At 43.0% G+C, this 19,524-nt stretch overlaps 1 protein-coding gene and 1 long non-coding RNA gene across 3 annotated transcripts in view; one reads left to right on the top strand and one right to left on the bottom strand.

The window, feature by feature from the left end:
- Positions 1 to 17,546, bottom strand: part of NCOA6 (nuclear receptor coactivator 6) — an 88,985-nt gene extending 71,439 nt beyond the window's left edge. Inside the window, exons 1-3 of one of the 2 annotated variants that reach the window (XM_059733242.1) lie at positions 17,437 to 17,546; positions 9,535 to 9,646; positions 833 to 987 (exon numbers count right to left, since the gene is read on the bottom strand). The gene's annotated coding sequence lies outside the window, so the exon portion shown is untranslated. The remainder of the gene's footprint in view (positions 1 to 832; positions 988 to 9,534; positions 9,647 to 17,436) is intronic. The other variant, XM_059733241.1, reaches the window with a different exon arrangement.
- Positions 17,547 to 17,685: 139 nt separating this feature from the next.
- LOC109282500 (uncharacterized) lies at positions 17,686 to 19,410 on the top strand. Its single transcript, XR_002089501.2, has 2 exons — positions 17,686 to 18,180; positions 19,293 to 19,410. It is a non-coding gene; the product is annotated as an uncharacterized LOC109282500 (long non-coding RNA).
- The last annotated feature ends 114 nt before the right edge of the window (positions 19,411 to 19,524 follow it).

Here is a 19,524-nt window from a genome sequence, read left to right as displayed (position 1 = left end):
TTCTATAGAAACAGAAGTCAGTAAAGTGTTATAGTGTTACAGTGTAAAAATTTAATACTGAAGACTGTAAAATACTGTAGCATCACATTAACCTTCCATTCAGAAAAAAAGGTGGAAGAGAGGGAGAAGAGCAGCAGCAGCAATGAAGCAGCTCAGAGAAACATTCCTAGCTTTCTACTACAGGCAGAGTTGTGCTGGCATCTCCACCCTCAGGCTTCCATCATGAACACCACCCACTATAAAGAGCACGAGCAGATAGGATAGGATAGCAACACTTTAAAAAAAAAAAAAAAAAAAGCAGCATAATTCTATTTTCTTTTCTTTTTTTCTCTTCTCTTAAACCATAAAAAATGTAAAGCATTAGAGAGATCACATGAATCAAGCTGGAACAGCTACGGCAGGTAGACAGAATGGCCTCTATATTCCCATCAAGCTTTTCCTAATGTTATAGTTATTAAACACCTGACACCAATAGTTCTTTACAATTTTCTACTGACACTGATCGCTAAAACCCCTTATATGCTTGTGACTGCTGGTAAGATTTTCCAAAAGCATTAATGAGGGAACTGGCCACTCTGACAAAGAATAGCCTTGTCCACATACTGCAGGAGATTTAGATGCAAGTATCAAGACCTCCTTGTCACTGCATATTTCAGCAGTTTGGGTAACATGGAGAAGATTAAATAAAAACAGCTGAAGTATTTAATAACAGAACTTTTGAGCCCTAACTACTAAAGCCTCAAAGAACACTGGTAGAATTTAAGGAGGCCACATTGTCTACTAACATCATAGAAGGCGAACAGGGACTGCTAATATGTAATAAGTAACCCACCAGACATCCCAATACCAGAGGCTGCAAGACAAACAAGTTGATCTCAAAAACTGTAGTCATCATAATATCCAGGGTCTTGGTCCACTAGAGTTAACTGAAGGCACTGGCTCTCAGATTTCTTCCACACTTGATTAATCAGAAGTACTCCAGTTGACCTGTAAATGGAGTCAGTTAAAAAAAAAAAAAAAAAAAAAATCAATTTACACTCACTGCCATACCAGAACAGAGTACTGGGTATTGATCCCGTTACTCTGTTCTGTAGACGAAATCCTTGTGTTAAGCACAGCCAGGATCTTGTAAATTTTAAGAACATTCCTTATTAATAGTGGTACACCAATAGAGATTTTTGGGGCTGACACTGATAGCCAATATTTAAGAAGGCATATCAGCCGATACGGATCTGATTTTCAATACAGCTGCCTCCAGCTGATAAGTCCGGTGAGGTGGGAGGGAAGGGGCATGGGGGTACTGTGCAGGGATCTTCTCGGCGGGGGCCGGGCTCGGAGTAGGAACCAGCAGGCTGGGAGGATGTTGCATCCACCCCAAGTTTCACTGCCACTGCCAGCCTCCTGGCGCAACCCTGGCTCAATGCCCCACCTCCACCCACGCACCAGGAAGAGCTGGGGTTGCGCCAAGTGGCTGGTGGCGGTGGTGCTGCGAACAGAACAGCAGTGAAGTTTGGAGTGGATGGAGTTTGGAATATTCCCAGCACCACTGGGGCCCGCTCTGAGCCCAGCCCCCGCCAAGAAGAGCCCTGTGCAGTCTCAGCTGCAGCCCACCCCATGCAGATCTGGGGGAACATGCCCCCCCATGCCCTCCTGGGGTGCAAGCAGCAGTAGGAGCCACCTCCCTGCCTCCCCTCTCCCCACCCCACACATGGGCAGCACCTGCCCCTGCCCCCTCCCTCACCCATTGGGCCAATATCCAGTACAGCCATTTTTCCTTATATCGGTACTGATCCAATATCAGACCGATGTATCAGTGTACCTCTACTTAAGTTGGTTTTCAAGGATTTTTACATGGAGACAGAAGGAAATGCCAAGTTTTTAAACCAAGCCAAATGCAACTTCAGGGAACAGAATAGGCACTCCTTTATCCAATAAGTGAAAGGAAATCCAAAATAGCTAAGCCAACTAGTCTGATCTATGGATGAGTGAGACCTGAACTATTATTCTTTGCAAAATGTTTGCAAAGATCTCTGAATACATAATGACCTACAATTTATACGAGCCTGAGGCTTAACCTCCTACCCTCTCTCCAACTGTATTTTGGATGGCCGACTTATTCTATTCACTATTAAAGTAATATTATTTATATTCTTATTCCAGGTATTAGCCATAAATTTGATTAGGGTACAACTAGGCTATACATATAATCTATGCTATTAGTTATGTTTGCATATACATGGTTTGTCTATGTTGTACAATGATAGGTGATAAGAAAGTGGATACTTGCCAGGGGTGCCCATTTTTTGCCCAATGCTAGCTGTAGCAAAAGCCTAGAAACCTGTATAGTAGGCACGTGCGAATAGGGAAGTATTCAATTTAGATCTGGCCAATGCAGATGATTCGAATCACTGTCCCCATTCGATTCAGCTGAATCAGAAATTGGAGATTAAGCACCAATTTGGAGATTCGGATGGGCCAGGGAGAGGCAGGCACAGACAGGTGGCTGCAGGTTCTCCTCCAGCTCCTCCAGCTGTGCCTGCCTCTCTCCAGGCAGAGGCAGCCACGGGAGAAGCCTAATGGCTGCCCTGCCTGGCCCCATCCCCCACCTGGCCCAGCCTCCCAGCACTTTAAAAAAAAGCCCCGCACTCACCTGTGCAGCACCTGCCCCACAGCGTGGGTGCAGCGCAGCTCAGCAGGGTGCTGAGTGATGTCTGGGAGCTAGGGCTGCTGGAACTGAGTGATGCCAGGCTCCAGCTGACTGCTGGAACTGCCCCAGCTCCCAGACAGCACGCAGCACCCTACTGAACTGCACTGCACCTGCACAACATGACAGCTGCCGCGTGGATGCCAGGTGGGGAGGGCCACTCCTGCTGCCCCGCACTGCTGCGGGGGGGCTCTCCCATGAGCCCTTAGAGGCCTCAGTCACTGACGCTGCAGCCCGCGAGTGCAGGGCTTTTTTTTTTTTTTTTTTTTTTGGTCAGGTGAGGGATGGGGCTGGGCAGGGCAGGGCAGCCATGGGGGCTTCTTCTGCAGCTCCCTCCACCCGAGGAGAGGCAGGCAGAGCAAGAGGAGCCACAGGAGAACCTGTAGCTGCCTGTTTCTGCCTGCCTCTCCCCAGCTGATCCGAATTCCTCTGAATCTTTTTTATTCAGATTCAATTTGGACCTTTTAATGGGTCTCCCGATTCAATTTGGATTTGGAGATTCGGCCACCAAATCAGGCTGAATCTCCTCCGAATCAAATCGGTGACCGAAGCTTCGCACAGCCCTACTGCATAAACATATACTGCACAGGTCCTAGGTTGGCTTGTCAACTTGCTAGCTACAAACTTTCAGCATGTGGCTGAAATAGTACTTATCTTCTCTATACCTTTCAGGGCCAGTTAAGAAAACTCATTCCTTCCAATTACTGCCAAAAACAAACCAATTTCCCAAGTACCAAGACTATAAAGAACAAGTTATTTAAGGTCAAAAGTACTCAAAAACATCCATGAAAGCTCAAGATGGCAGGCTTCAGAGGTAATTTTTGGGAGAGGTCCAGTTCCTCAGCCTCGATAAAAAAAGTGATAGGTCAGAGCTTAAAGGTGATTTGCAAGGGGATTTTTAAAAATGGCCCGTTCCTTATTTTAAAGCAAGTAAGATCAACCTAAAAAGCTTCTTCAAAAATAAAAATTTTAAAGGTTACAAGACCTTGGACTTCTGCATTTTACATACATATATATCACGGCTGATAAAATTGTATGTATGTATATTTTGAATGCTTGCACCTTTGAAACCTTGATGTTCTTTTGGCATAATTTTATGCATTGTCATATTGCCTGCACACAAAAATGCATATCTTGTCTATGTTCTTCTTTACAGATAATAAAGAGTGTTTATACACGTGCTCAGGGGGGGAGGGGCAGTAGGCAGATTTAATTAGAGCAGCTCCAGGACAACCACTCATTAAAATGCCACAGTATTCTGTGTATTCAGTATCCTGTGTTTCAAAATAGCCTCAGGGATGCTTTAACTATAGCTCATTCAACAAGTTTTAGTTAAAGCACCCCTGCCCCCAGTTTCAAACACAGGAGGCATGATGGCAAGGCAGGCTGGAGCATTCCAATTAGAATGTCAGAGCACATGTATAGGTATCCAGAATACAAAGAATAGCACTACTTCAAGACAAGTATTAAGGAAGTAAAAAATGAACAATTAAGATGGGAAGGGATTTTCAGGTACTATTTAAGATTTTGGGGGGGTTGAAAAGTCTAAATAAACTTTTTTGGGGAAAAAAATTATCTCTATTTACAGTTCTGTATACCTGCCAGAAAGGGCAGAGAAAGCCCCTTTACATTTCTCCGCACTTACAGAAGAGAAAGAAAAATAAAGCCTTTTTGAGTGGGGGGGTAGAAGTCTTTCAAGCTTTTTATGTATTTTCTTTTTCCTCAATACAGCAAAAGGTAGAAAGGCCCCATTTCTCCTTCTTTGTAAATCACTTTCAGGAAACTGACAAATGGGAAACAATCTCAGACATAATTAAAAAAAATATAGGTGGACTACATGCCTGATGGATTTCAGTCAGAAGTTTTCCGCATACAGAAGTCATTCCACTTGCAATAGCTTTTAAATCATAAACTTCCCTTTTAATCTTTCCCATCAGATCTAAAATAGCAATCTTTCCCTTGACTATGGATAAAACAAAATCATGATTTAAAAGGGCCTGTAGAGTACAAGATCTTCAAAGATACTGCAACTCAGATTGAATTACATCTGAATTTTAATGTACCACATCTAACAAGATCTGTTAAAATTATCATCAGAATGGACAAAGATGTTCTACAAATCATAATATAACTATAGTCTGCTAAATCCCAAAGAATCATAGCCATTGTTCCACCTGACAAGGAAAGTCTTTGATTGCGCTAAGTTTAAAAACTTTCCTTTAATTTTTATTCATTTTACTGTTTGGCTAAAGCACAACATTTAGGCTCATCAGCAAAAGTTCCTTTCTAAACATGGTTCTTTTACCTCTCACACTCAACCAACAGTATACTTATCAAGGATGCCTAATACATGCATCTGTTTTCTCAAATGACGCACACTTTGGGTTTGATTCATACATATTCAGGGTCAGGGACAACCTATCTTGGCTATAATATGAGGGAGCTGCGAATACAAAGAGTCTGTAAAAAGTCTTCCTCTATAGAAAGAGCACCATTGCCTCCTAAATCAAATTGTGATGATGCTCTTATTAAGAACAAAATGTTTATGGAGTAGAGAAAGATATGTTGGTCTTAAATCAGGCAAAAGGCAGGGCAGAGTGGCACCTTGGAGACCAACTGATTCATGCTAAATTTCATAGCATATAACCAAGTATGCTGTTGCTTATGAAACCTTAAGCCTTTCTAAACAAGTTAGTCTCTAAGGTACCATCCTGCCCTGCCTCCTGCCAAAATCTTTATATGTACTTGCTTATAAAATTACTTTCTATAAATGACTAACTGTGCAATTATGTACCTACATTCAACAGTCCTTTCCAAACAGGTGCATATATATCTGTGCTAAATTTTATACTGTTTAATAATCCCTTCAACTAGACTAGCCAAAATTAAAGATATTTCAGTGGGACAACAGGGCAATATCACTGGTAAGCAAAATCACTAGAAACAAACTGAATATAAATTCATGCAATTTCACAATATTTCCTTAATTATAACCCAAACATAGTCCAGAAATTGCAACCAGCATTCAGATTTATCTGCTTTTCAATAGCATACTTTGCTTAAAGAATAATGAGGCTTGTTTCTGTTGTAGCTTTGCTATAATTTCCCATGCAGCATTTCTCATGGAACAATTGATTCCAGACCCCAATTATGTTACCTGATAATGATTTACAGCAGTGGTGTCCAAACTTTTCGCCCTATGGGCCTGAACCCAGCATACAACTGCCCACCCATGACCCCAGCTTCATGCAGCCACGTTGGGGCTGGAACCTGATGCCTCCGTGGCTGCATGACACTTGGGAATTTGGCAGTGGGGGAGCAGTTACAGTGATAATTGTCATAGCTCCCCCAAATTTCCAGACCTGTAAAGAGCCCCACAGGCCAGATGACACCGCTCCATGAGACAGATCTGGCCTGCAGGCTAGGGGTTAAGCATCCCTGATTTACATTAATGATCAAGATTAATATTCTCAATCATTGCCCATTTTAAGAAATTGAGGTAAGATCAGTTTTTATGATAAAGTAAATTTGGAAAAGGCTTTTCTTCTCTCACTGCAACTCCAAAATACAACTGACCTCAAACTAATATTGACTCATCTTTTCTATGGTTCTGTGATATCTTCTGCAATTTACATGCTTTATACGAACTCCCAGCCAGCTCAATAAATATTTTCAAAGCATATGATTTCAGGCAGAGCACACTTTGGCCAGCACCAAGCAAAATAGGGGATGAGCACGTGCTGAGAGCAGAGGGCCTTACAGACAAAAGGGGCCTGGGATCCTGCTACTAACCTGAGAGCGATCTCCCAAAGCAGAGACGGACAGAGTTTCCTTACAAGAATTCTCATCCTTTATTAATGGATCTTGAGCTGAAAAAAGACACTAAGGACTGTTTGGAGAGGTACCAAAAAGGAAACAGCCTGTGAAAGACTAAAATCAAGTCCTAAGGCAATCCAACTGGAGCAGGGACAAAACACTTGAGTGATCAGCAACCAAAGAATACAGCTTATGAAAACTGCACGTAAATCCTTGCTTCTACTCCCACTGAAAAAACAGCAGAGACTTCCTATGCCTGAAGAAGGGTGACTGCACCCAGAAGTTTGCTAAGAACTTTTGTCCAACTATTCAGTTGGTCTAATAAAAAGATACCACATTTACCTCAAAGAACCTTGCCTGCCTATGTCCTTAGACCAACACAGCTACAACCAAAAACCAACCACTGAAAAAATGTTCTTTCTTCAGGTTACTTAGCTAGCAGAGACATAGGAAACTAAGAGAAACAAAGTATGAGTTAGCTGTGAGCCAGCCTCTCCTACAGCCTTACCTCCTGCTTTTTCATGGCTGAAATCAGATAAGCATAATATACAAAGTATTATTATCTTGGTACAGGGAAGAGGAGAGCTTATTATAATCTATTATACTAGTATTACGAAAAAATGGTATGTACAAAACCATACACACTAGGAGGGCACCGATAAAGATTTTCTTGGCTGGTACCAATAGCCAATTATTCATCAGGCCAGGGCCGGACACAGGCATGGATAAACCGGGAGGCAGCCTGAAGCCCAGACTGAAAGGGGGCCTGAAAATGGTAATATTTATTATTATTATTATCATTATCTCTGGCAAAGGGGGGCCCCCCGATACAAAAAATTCGCCCAGGGCCACCAGGAACCTAGGTATGGTGCTGCACCAGGCATATCAGCCAATACAGATCCGATAACCAATTTACAGAAGCACAGCCAGGCAGCATGGAGAGCAGCTCCCCGCAGGTAAGTCTGTGGAGAGGAAGGGGTGTAGGGAAGGGAAGGGGCATTGCAGAGGGGAAGAATACAGACCAAGGCCACCACAATAGGGGGAATGGGGCAGGGCCAGAGACTGGGGCTGGGAGCTCTGGCCAGCCAGGGCGGTAAATGGGATCCCAGGGCCAGGGTGGGGAGCAGGACAGAGCCAAGGGCAGCTTGCCAAGGGATCAGAATCCCGGCGCTTAAAAATGACGGTGGAGGTGCTTAAAGTAAAGCTCGTCAAATCATTTAAGCATGGGAAAGCTTTTAGGAGCAGAGCCAAGAGGGACAAGGATGGAGGCAGGCTGCCATCTGTGGGCTCGGGGCTCCCCACCCTATTCCCTTCGCCCTGGGAGCTGTGTGCTCACCGCACATCCCCTACCTGTCCTGCAGTGGGAAATGCAACTTACTGCCACCACTGCGCCTGGACAGGCAGGGGACATGCAGCCAGTGCACGGCTCCTGGGGCAAAGGCAGCAGGGCAGAGCATCCTAAGCCTACAGCAGGCAGCCAAACTTCTGCCCTGGGCACATATCTTGGGGGGAGGGAAGCACACACCCCCCCATGCCTCCCCCCAGGGTGCCCCTTCCCACTCCCCATGCCCCTTGGACGAGCCACCCATGGCTCTGTCCCTCATTCTTCCCCAGGGTCGCATTCACTGCCCTGGCTGAGCAGCGCCCCCAGTGCCACTCCCACCCTCACCTTGGGGGCCTTGATCTGCCCTCCCCCCCCCATGCCCCTTCTCTTCCATACACTTACCTGCAGGGTGCTGCTCTCCACGCTGCCTGGCTGCATTCCTGGCCATGTGCATGCTGTGGTTGCGCACGTGCACGCAGAGTCCGAGGGCCCCGGCCAGAAGGCATATTATATTTATCGGTGACATTATCGGCTACAGTGGCCAAAAAAGCCAAGAGTCGATAATGTTTATTTTCCTTTTAGGGGTGCCAATCCGATACAGCACTGCTATAATTGGTGCACCTCTAATACACACTATTTTTCAAATGTTCCAATTACAAAGTTTTACTGAGTACATTAAAAGTTTGACACTAACTTCACTGATTCAATGATTCAGTTAAATGTATTGTGAATAGCATCTTATCCTCCTCCCTTTTTATTATGTTCCAGCACAATTATCTTATTGCCGGTTAAAATTTAAATTGAAGTAAATGATTAAGTCTACGTAAAAGAGTCCAAACAATTTCATTATATTACGTCATTAGTTTGGCAAAAAATCTATAAGAACTTGAAAAAAACCTCCAAAAATCACAGACTACTGGACATTAATACTCCATGAACAGAAAAAAGACAATGAAGCAGTCTTGTAACATAAGAATTCCTGAAAATCTAAAAATAAAATCTCAAATATTTTAGTTTTTTTAAAGAATTGTAAGTACTGTTAGTTCCAGTAGTCCGTACAAACTATCACATGCTGAGTGCCAACCTTCTGTCCCCAGGGCACTAGAGACTGAGAATGTCACTGAAGTAATGCAATTTGCCCCTCTGGCTAACAGGTGAATATACAGCAGGGGTGTCAAACTCAAGTGACCGTGCAAACTGAATTTAGACCACAGGATTTCAAGCCATCCGTACAACACACAAACAGTGGCAACAATAATGTTAGACCCTGTGGCTACCAGACCCACTGTTTCAGTGCCCTGTTCTTTCCCTCTGCCTCTGATCTTAATTTCCAAGAAAACTAAAAACCCTTACTTCAGCATCAAGGGGCATGGGCAGACAAGCTGTGTTAACTCCCTGTGTTCTAGGGCCATGCTGAAATACCAGCTCTGGCAGCCACAGGGATTATTATTGCCACTACAGGCCTCCAGGTGCTACAGCAATGACCTCTCTCGGCTGAATATTTAACACCTCTGATGTACAGGTATACACTGTAGCGGACTGAGCGAAAAGCTCTAGTGGTCAGTATTCTGACCACTAAACCAAAATTAAAGTCACCAAAATCAAAGACTTTGTAGAAGAAGAGAGTTTAGAAATAAAGAAATGAGAAGCAGGAGATCCCCAAATACCCCATGTGCTCTCTTGTACTTACCAAGATAACCTGCAAAATGTCCTCAATTTAAGTCATTTACACATCTCTCCATTAATTCCAGATTGGCAAGCATCTTTAAAGCTATATCCTAAAGCAGCCCCAAAGTTTAACCCTGAAAGAAAAATAAACGTGGTTCATTAAACAAGGATATAAAAATATAAATCTACTCAGTATTTTCAGTCAAAATGTTTTTCTAGTAATCAGCTTCAGCAAAAAAAAAAAAAAGTTTTCCACTAGTATTTTAAATACAACACAAGCATTTATTGCTAGAGTATAAACAGTTCTCAACCACAGAAATTGAAGGCCAAACATCTGAAAAATTGAAGTTTCTATCTGTCTTGGTTACAAAGAGAAAAACAACCACTCCCACCCCAACCTCAGAAGATCCTTCCAAATTCAACCTATTGTCATCTTTTTAGTATTTTAGTGTTCAGGGCAGTTTCACAGCTGGTATTCCAATTGCTATAGACCTCAGTGGGCGCATCTACAGCTGCTCTTTAATGCACAGTAGACTATTTTATTGTGCATTAAAACATCACATAAAAAACTGTGACATAACAATAATGTGCAGTAAAATAGTCTACTGTGCATTAAGCATCACTAAAAAAAAAGGTGTGCAAATGAACTACTGCATATTAGTACAGCCTAACGCATATTAATTTAATGCCTGACACCGGAGGTATTAAATTTAATGCACATTAAGAAAGGCACATTAATGCATGTGTAGACGTGCCCAGAGAAACTCAAGAATTATGTTAATATTATGATGATATGCTTAAGAAAAATTCTAGGTTTGCCTCTAATGCTGCTCGTAAGTTAACTCACTATGGAGAATGACCCCAAAAATGGAGGGAAAGAGAAGGAACAGAAAAAGTTCAAAGACATGAAGGCTCAACTTTTCATACTGGTTTCTGGATAGCAGACATCCTGTAAAGAATTCTCAAGAGGAACCAGCAACCAAGGATATCAGCACTGTCTTCCTTCACAGCACCTTCACAGCAATGGGATTCTCACTGAAATGCACTACTGGAGTCCTCCCCCTGATAAATATCTAAACAATTTTTTCATCTCTTCATATTTAGTCAGATAACACGTCAGAAGTAGATACTATCTTAGCACAGAAGGCAAAGCAATGCAAAATGTTATATGAGACTTGAGTGGCAAAAGCTTATGCTATAACCACAGGGTCTCCAGTTACATTAGAGTACAGACAAACCTTTCTAATCATATAACTGGATAATCAAGCTGACAAGGCAAATGAAAATCAGCTGAAAATGAACAAACTGTAAGAGTCCACAATCTCATGCAAGAGTATACAGTCAAATTAACAATGCTTTCCGCAACAACAGTCTATATTAGACATTGTGTTATTAGAAGATTTTTCATTTCTGTAAAATGAAAAAAATGTATTATATTAAAAACTAGCTAAACTGGATCTTGGAACAACCAGATTGGCCAGTTACTTATTATAAAACCTGATCTCTGACCTCAGAGGATGCAAAGCCAGGAAGTTGTAATACCTTAAGTAGGTTATACACACAGATTGTATATAATCTCTCTCTAAACAGTAAAGGGACAATTACAGTAGTTGTGAGAAAACCAAATGGTTTTAAAAGATGCTGTACAGCATTATGATCAAATGTCAACTCTCAAATGTGTATTTTAACATGAATCAACTATGTTGCATTCAATTTTAGATGCAATTTATCACTGCCCAGTGACTCAGTACAAGAACTAGAGGCTGAGATTAACTGGCATGAATATTCCTCAAAGGAAGAGTTCTATACACCCCTTAGGTCTGTATACTGAACAGTTTAAGTCACCACAGCTGTACATAACTTTTAAAAAGTAAGAAAAGCTAAATTCATCAAGAAGTTAATCAACACAATTACAGTTAAATATTCATGTCTTATTTTTACTTGTTGCTACAAAATCTAAACAGATGCAATATTTTCTTTTCATTGTTTATATTTTTCTGCCAACAACTCTGTCCATAATCACAAAGCAAAAGACCCTTTGAAAATTAACTTCCATATTTCTTCGAAACATGATAGTAGCTTGCTAGGATGTAGACAAGCCCAGGCACTTGATATGCTTTACTGTTTTATAGTACATTAATTTGTTAAAGTTTGATAAGAATTGTTGAACTGCTATGAAGAGACTGATTCTGTGCGTCACTTGATGCATCCTCTTGATCTGAGGCATTTTAATTTTCATTGTACTTAAAGCCAACTGATCAACAGTTCAAAAATGATTCAAGAATGCAGATGTTCATAAATTTACAACATAACTACAATAAGTGACTTGTATAAGAAATTAATATTTTCAGTGGTTAGATTAAAAAAGGGGACCAGGGAAGAATCCCTCACTCATCCTATACAACAAATTCATTCTTGGAAATTAAACTTGAACAGTAAGGTAAACCTGATTCACCATCGTGCACAAGAGGAAAACATATTTTAACTTAGAACTAACATGAATAAAATATTCTGTTCCAGAAGAAAACCAACCTGAAGTGAATGTTATAACACTGCAACCTTTTAAGATACACACGTGCTTTCAAGTACTTGTTAAATACCAAGTTAAATAAGCTGCTGGTTAAAATTACATGGCTCTTAACAAGGAAATGTATTTCAGTTTGATTTTTCAAACACTGTAAGGAAAACTCATATTAATTATAAAGAGACAGTCTTCCCATGATCAAATGCTGTAACAAGCTTTATACTGAAAGGTGAATTTAGCCATAATTAAACCAACCTCATTCAAAATTCTAATAGCTCCTCCTCTTTAAGAATCTTGTTCAAGTGCATAAAATCTGGGTATACAACAGGGCCTATTATTCTGGTAATTATAGTTCTAAAAAAAAAAAAGTTGCACTGATTTTTTGTTTTCTACCAAGTTAAAAAAAGCTCTCCCTACTGTAAAATTTCCTCAAACTGGTTTGTAAAATAAAGTCTAGCAATTCTAAAACAGTCAACAGCTTGAAGCTGACTATGAAAATAAGTGGTCATATATACAGTTTCAATAATGTCATACTTTCTATGTGATGCTCTGAAAAAATGTAGTTAGTGACAAACAGAACACTTTTCCTGACAAGTAAAAAGGTAGTAACAATTCTACAAAACTTCAGCTTTCTTCTTTAAATCTATGCATTTATAAACAACACAGTTAAAAAGATTTTGAACATAAACTCATAAACTGGTGTCTTTCTGATCCTGCAAACAACTCCAGCAGGTCTATTGCTCCCAGCTTTCTTCAAGAAATTAGCAAGACCCTGCAGGCTGTCAAAGCTGCCATTAAAAACCCTGTGACTAGTAGGGAAAGTGAGAAAAAACATGTCAGTTTCACTCTGCTATCTAAGAAACAGACACAGGTTATTCATAGGGTAAGATCAAGAGAAAGAGAAGCAGGCACCTTCCCAGGGTACAACCAAGAGACTGGATAAGTGTCCCCTAGGTGGTACAAAACTCACAATCCTCACAAAGCTCAAAAGTAGGAGAATTTCTCTTCCCCTATAGCAACCAGTAATACATATATATATATATATATATATATATATATATATATACACACATACATACATATATACATACATACATATATTATGTCTATATGCAGAATGTAAAACCTTAGATTTTATCAGACACCTATCATCAGTTGACACAAAAGGTAGACCCCTATTCTGAGGCTAGCAGTTATTTTTATTTAGAACAATTTATACAATAAAAGGATATATTAGGGACTTAAAGAATTTACATGAATCAATAATCAGAAGAAAAACAGCTGTATCCTTCCCTCTCACACGGTCACCAAAACAAACTGAATCAGAATAGGTACTTTCAGTCTAAATACTACCAGATAGTGGAGGCAATTAACTTAAATCATACTGTACCTAGATAAGGCTTCACTCACTGGCTTTATCCAGCTCTACAATCTCCCCAAGCTCACCCACTATCCCTTCCACCTCTCACAGCTCCTAACATGACACTACATTCTGAGACCACTCAGAAATTGAATTGAATGCAGCCCAATTATGGAATGGAGCATCTGTCACTAGAGGCACCTGTTACTTCTAACAAAGCAGGAGTTAGTTTTTAACTTTTAATGTTTTAAAAGTAAAGCTTTACCAGAGAAACTGACTTCCTCCCTGAGCTGTATTGTCACAGCAGCAGTTAACTAAGATAGTATTTCCATGAACAACCCACAATTATGAAACTCACTTTTCCCCACCTGGGCCACCAGAGATCAGATCTGTTAACCTTCCAGTTATGCTGCATATTCCACTATTTTCTTTTGTTAAATCAAACGTACAGGGGAGGGAGCAGGCCTGTTAATAAAACAAAATTCTAATAATACTATCTGCATTGCAGAATAAGATGCATAAAATTTGAGCTCTGATAGACAAATGTTTTAAAGGGAATTAGAGAGCTATTGATCCCAATGATAAACTTGTCACCAGCAGTCCTGTTTACACCAGAACATTGACTGACCTTTCAACCCCAGCTACATCATAAGAGAAAGATATTTTTAAAGGTCACCAGGACCCAAAACAACTGAAGTTTTACAAGTCAAGCAGACCACCTTGAATTACACAGGGATATAAAATTATACACTAGTATAAACTACGAAACAGTAGAATAACATACACTCAGCAAAAAGCATTCCAATACATGGCTGAAAATTCCAAGAGGCCTACAGATGCAGCTCTCATGGGGCCAATGTTACAGTGATCTACTCTGAAGATGAACAAGATGAAGAGAACTGGACAACAATGACCAGGTCACCATCCAAAAGGGAAGACAGCAACTTCTGATGAAGCAAAGACAAAAAAGACAACATCTAAATAGCAGAACTGCGCAAGCATAACAGTCGGATATGGAAATCTGAGCTTTCCACCAGGGTACTGACCCTGGTCCTTAACACTGCACCTCCACAGCTATCTTCTGTACCACAGCCTCAGGCTTACAATAGTCTAGTATTTTATAAGTGTATCTCCAACTTCCTTTCCCCTCCCCAACCAGCTGTTATTAAACAACCTTATGTTTGCCCACAATATAATGGGACAAGAAACATTTCAGTATTGTGTTGTTGTCCCAAGTTCTATTTATGAACATTGATACCTATTCACAAAGAGCGTTGTCTCCACAATCATAAATTTGCCTTTAAATCACAGAAGTATGAAAGATGACAGCATCTTGTCCACAGCATCTCGGAGATAAATTAATGACCTGTAAAATATCCTCCTACAATCAAGTGACAGTGCTATACAGATGCTTTAACCCTTTGACATCCTCAAGAATAAAGTTATCTGCCACTGCAGACACTGTAAAGCAAAATACCTATGCAACTTAGCTGGATTCAAGCCACTAATTGAAATACATTAGATGTTAAGATAACCACTAATATAGACTTTAAAAAGTCTATAGAAATGAACTGATAACATTTACTGGATTTAAAATATTTAAACACCCATAGCCGAGTTATATGGGGCTGTGGTCATAATTATCTTACAGACCTCATACAAAGTAGTGTTAAGGGTATTCACTGAAATGTATCTCTGCAGGTCCATACTCTCTAGTGTTTAAGCTATTAAAAGTTTAAACAGTTTACAAAGTTACAAAGTTTACAAAGCCTGGATTTCCAAAATTTCAAGGGAGTTTACTAGATGCACAGTATTTCTAGGCTAAAATATTTCATTGCACTTAACATGAAACTGCCTTAACAGCAAGCTCCTTAACAAGCAACTTCTTCATTTAAGATCTAGAGACAGGCTTTTACGGATAGTGTTGACCACAGGAACTCCAGTTTGTGGACATCTATATTAAAAAGAAGAATTGAAACCTAAGGTAGGGAGGGATTTCGTAACTGTATCACCTGGAGAAGTGACAAACATACTTCAGAAAAACAGCAGGTCTACAAACAGGAGCCAGTTAGGGTGAGGGGCCTTTATAATGAGAATTAGGAGCCCAGTACCACCACACAAAATGTCATGATAAAGCCAAAAGCAATCAGGGCTTGTAGTAGAGATAACATCTTTTATTAGACCAACAAGATCTTGCAAAAAAAATTCTTTAAATTGCAAGCTTTTGGGCACAAACACCCTTCATCAGGCATTGGAGAAAAGATTGTAAAAGTTCTCCTGGGTAGAAACAAAAGTTCTTATTTCACAGGATTTCACAGAGGAGTCAATAAATGGAAAATTCCTCTGGGCAGGCAGATACCTGACACATGATAAAGCCAAGATAGTCTAAGCTAAGTTTTAAATGAAGAATTGTGATCCAATGAATAGGGTGGTAAATTAGAAGGCAAAGAGACACCCTCCCCCCCCCCCCCCCACACACACACACAGTTCAAAAGTGACCACTAACTTTGGGTGCGTGACTGGACACATCTATTGTCCAATTTTCTAAAGGTCTTGATGTACACAACTCTGCATGGAGCCTCTAAATTCAGTGAGTGCATGCACAGAATCAAATTAAGCAAAGATGACATTTAATGTTACTCCTCTGCTTTGTCTCTATTTAAATCCCCCCCAAAATGCACCACTTCAATTAGGTTGTATATACATATCAGTGTAACTGAAATGTAAAGACAAAATATTTTATTTTAACCTTGTAGGTATAAGAAAGACTACACTTGCTATAACTGTAAATATAACAGGTGTCAGCATCTGATTAAGTGAATCTGAGGCTCAATGCTTGCGTGCACTCACTCTCTCATACTGCACGTGTGGGCAAGTGAGTAGGCATGAGACAGATATTGACAAGTATTTGCAACCTAATTAAAGTGGTGCACGTTGGGGGGGATTTAAAGAGAAACAAAGCAGAAGACTAAAATTAAATGTCATCTCTGCTTGATTCCCACCAAAATTCTTGTACATATCTTAGCTCGCTCTCAAAGCCTGCCTCTGGAGAGCCAGTGGAGAAGTCCGATACCCAACTCAGCTCAAGCACAACCATCCCAGATGGCTCTACTGTCAACTAAAGGGAACTTCCCCCAGAAGGCTAGAAAGGGTTTGTTACCTGGCTCCTTTCCAAAGGGGCTGTGGAGGATTCAAATATAAGTCACTGACTGAATGTAGGGGCCAGTTTTGCCTGCACTTGTTCAAGGTTGAGAAACAGGGGAAACAAACCCAACAGGGGCCCAGGCAGAATAAAAAGCCCTGCACTAGACAAGCAAGTCTCCATGCTGATACTGCACTGATGTCCCCGCGGCTTTGGGAGGAAGCCAACCTGTCCCCCCACTCACCCCCACCCCCAAAGTAAAACCTCGGCCTTCGTTAGCCCTTTCCGGATCAGGCCGCTGCTTCCCCTCCGCGGGCTCGGGCCTGCCGTGCAGTGCAGGACAGGACAGGACGGGCCGGGGCAGGCGGGGGCCTGGCGCGCGGACCGAGCGGCGGGGTCAGCGCAGCTCAAGGGCAGGGGTCCGGGGCGGGCGTAGCCGGCCCAGCCCGAGCACTGGCGGCCGCAGTGCGCGGCAGCGCTGCATGGGGCCGCGGCCGAGCGGAGCCGAGCCGAGCCGGCCGGGGGAGGAGCCGCGCGGGGGGCGGGCTCGCTGCGACCAGGCCGGCTCCAGACAACAGGAGCCGGCGGCTCGGCCGGACCGTGACAGCGCGGGGCCTGCGGACAACGCGGCTCCGCCCGCGCCGGGGCCCTGCTTTGTGCTGCGGCCGGGGGGGCCAGACCCGCCCCGCCCCGCCCCGCGGGCCCGGCCCGCACCGCCAGGCCGCTCCCTCACACCCGCCGCCCCGCTTCCGCTTCCCTGTCACAGCCGCCCCGGCCCGGCCTGACGGGCTGCACGGAGGGGCCCGGCCCGGCCTCTGACCTCAGGCCCGGCCCGGCCCGGCCCGGCCCGGCTCAGCCCCTCCCCGCCCTGCCCTGCCCTGCCCTGCCCTGCCCTGACCTTGGGGCGCCGCCGCGGGCCCGCTCCGCGCGGCTGCCGCGAGCCGAGGCCCGTGTTGGGCCCCGCTCCGCCGGGCCGCGCCGGGCCGGGGTCGGTTCGGTGCCTGCCCAGCGCCCAGGACGCGCCCGCAGCCGCCGCGGCTCCGCCCTCGGCACCACGTGACGGGCCGGGACACGCCACCGCCGCGCCTGCCGCCCAGCGCGCCCGGGGAGGCCGCTCGCCCGAGCCCCGCCCCGCCCCGCCCGCGGCCCCGGGGACGGGCCTGCCGGCCTGCCGCGCGCGGCGCCCCGACTGTGCGGGCGGCTCCCCGCCACCGGCCTCGTACGGCCCCGCGCACATCCCCGGCCTTCCAGCGTGGAGCTCGAGAACAGCGACCCCGCGCACGCACCCTCCCTTGTCAGGCGGGGAAGCTCAGGGGCTGAAGTCCTCCTGCCCCCCAGCGCACCTGCAGTGAAACCCGAGGCCTTGCGCCCAGGAACCAGGCTCGAGTCATGCCCCACGGCTGCTGAACCTTCGTGGCCCCCAGCACAACGTCTTATTAATCCATGACTGGTGTGTCTCTGTGACACCACAGGCTAAACTGTTCCCCCACCTTTGGACCAGTCGCTCTACACCCCCAATCCAGACCGCTGAAGCTTGCCTAGCTTCTGGTGATTTGTGTTGCTATTTCTATCCAGCTCTGCAATCCAAAGTCACTGCCTGGATAAAGCTGTAGAAGGAAAATGGGGCCTTTGTAGAAAAATAGTAGGTGGCACAGCTTGATACCTACAGCACTTTCAAAGCTAGAGTCTCAATCTGCTTTATAAATATCAGTAAATTATTCCTTTATCACATCTCTGTCTTACAGCAGGGTAACCTGAGGCAGTCAGACATAGTGGAGTGGAGGGGTTTTAACTGTGCACATACGCACAGTTAATTAGTAAGGCTCCAGTCTTACAAGATGTTTTGTGCAGGCAGGTTATTGCACCTGTCTGAAATAGCATGGAAGTCCACCTGAAAATGGCTTAAAAGATGAGCAGCCATAGGATTTTACATGCTGGTCCTATAAAGTTGTTAAAACGAGCAATGCTAAGGTAACACAGGAAATCTGTGGCACTGGGAACAGCAGTTCAGTCTTCTGTTTGCCAGTCCTTTAATCACAAGGCCATCTTTCCGTGGTGGTAGTGAAAATAAATATATTGTAGTTATACATTAAGACTACTGAAATAATCAAAGTTCTAAATATTGTATTTGGAAAAAAACAAAGGCCTCAGCCCTGCAAACATGCACAAGCTTAGGTCTAGTCACATAAATAACCTTCCTAACTTCAAGGATGCTTTATGTGGCCAGTCTTCTGGAACAAAGTTCAGCAGGGTAAATCTTAGATAACAGGTCTAGGAAAGCAGTGAAACTGGCTTTCTGCAACTTACTGCACAAAGTAAATAACAAATAAATCTAATAATTACCAGACAGTCTGATCATTTGTATATAGATGTGAAAAAAATACACCACTTATCAACCAATGTCAACTTTAATTAAATTGCTATATACATATACTGTATGTAAAATCCTTTTTAGGGAAGGCCTTTGTACATAGATAGCTAGAGCCTAAGTCCCAACTCCAATTACAAAACTGCTGCCATGTGATCCCAACAGTTTAGACTAGGAAATTTTAGAAGGAATGATTTCACATAGGGTATGTATGGAGATTATTCGACTATTAGACAACCAAAACTCAAAGATATATTTATAGACTAAATCAACACCCTTTCTTTAGGTATGTTCTTCATGGAACTGCAGTCTTGGTGCCTTTCATTGGAGTTTGTATATATTCAGTTATGCCTTTAGTTCCTGTTTCTTTCTTCCTCGTCCTCTAGGATGATGATCATTTTAAGTGCAAGCCTTTGCCTTTAAGCCTGTTGAAGAATGAAGAAAGCCTTCTCTTCACTGCTACTTTCCATGCACAGTCCCTCTGACATCTCAGCAGAAGTGAGGTAGAGTGTCACTTACACACTGAGACAAGGAGGAGAGCTTTAGTCCTCTTTAATTTTTGAACCAGTGAGCACTTGTTTGCGTGAAATCTTTTTTGTAAGAAATGCAGTTCCCTGT

This window comes from Alligator mississippiensis, chromosome 9 (assembly GCF_030867095.1).
Source record: "Alligator mississippiensis isolate rAllMis1 chromosome 9, rAllMis1, whole genome shotgun sequence".
Lineage (NCBI taxonomy): Eukaryota > Metazoa > Chordata > Crocodylia > Alligatoridae > Alligator > Alligator mississippiensis.
Note: the sequence above shows the minus strand (reverse complement) of the source record. Positions and strands in the feature narration are given on the sequence as shown.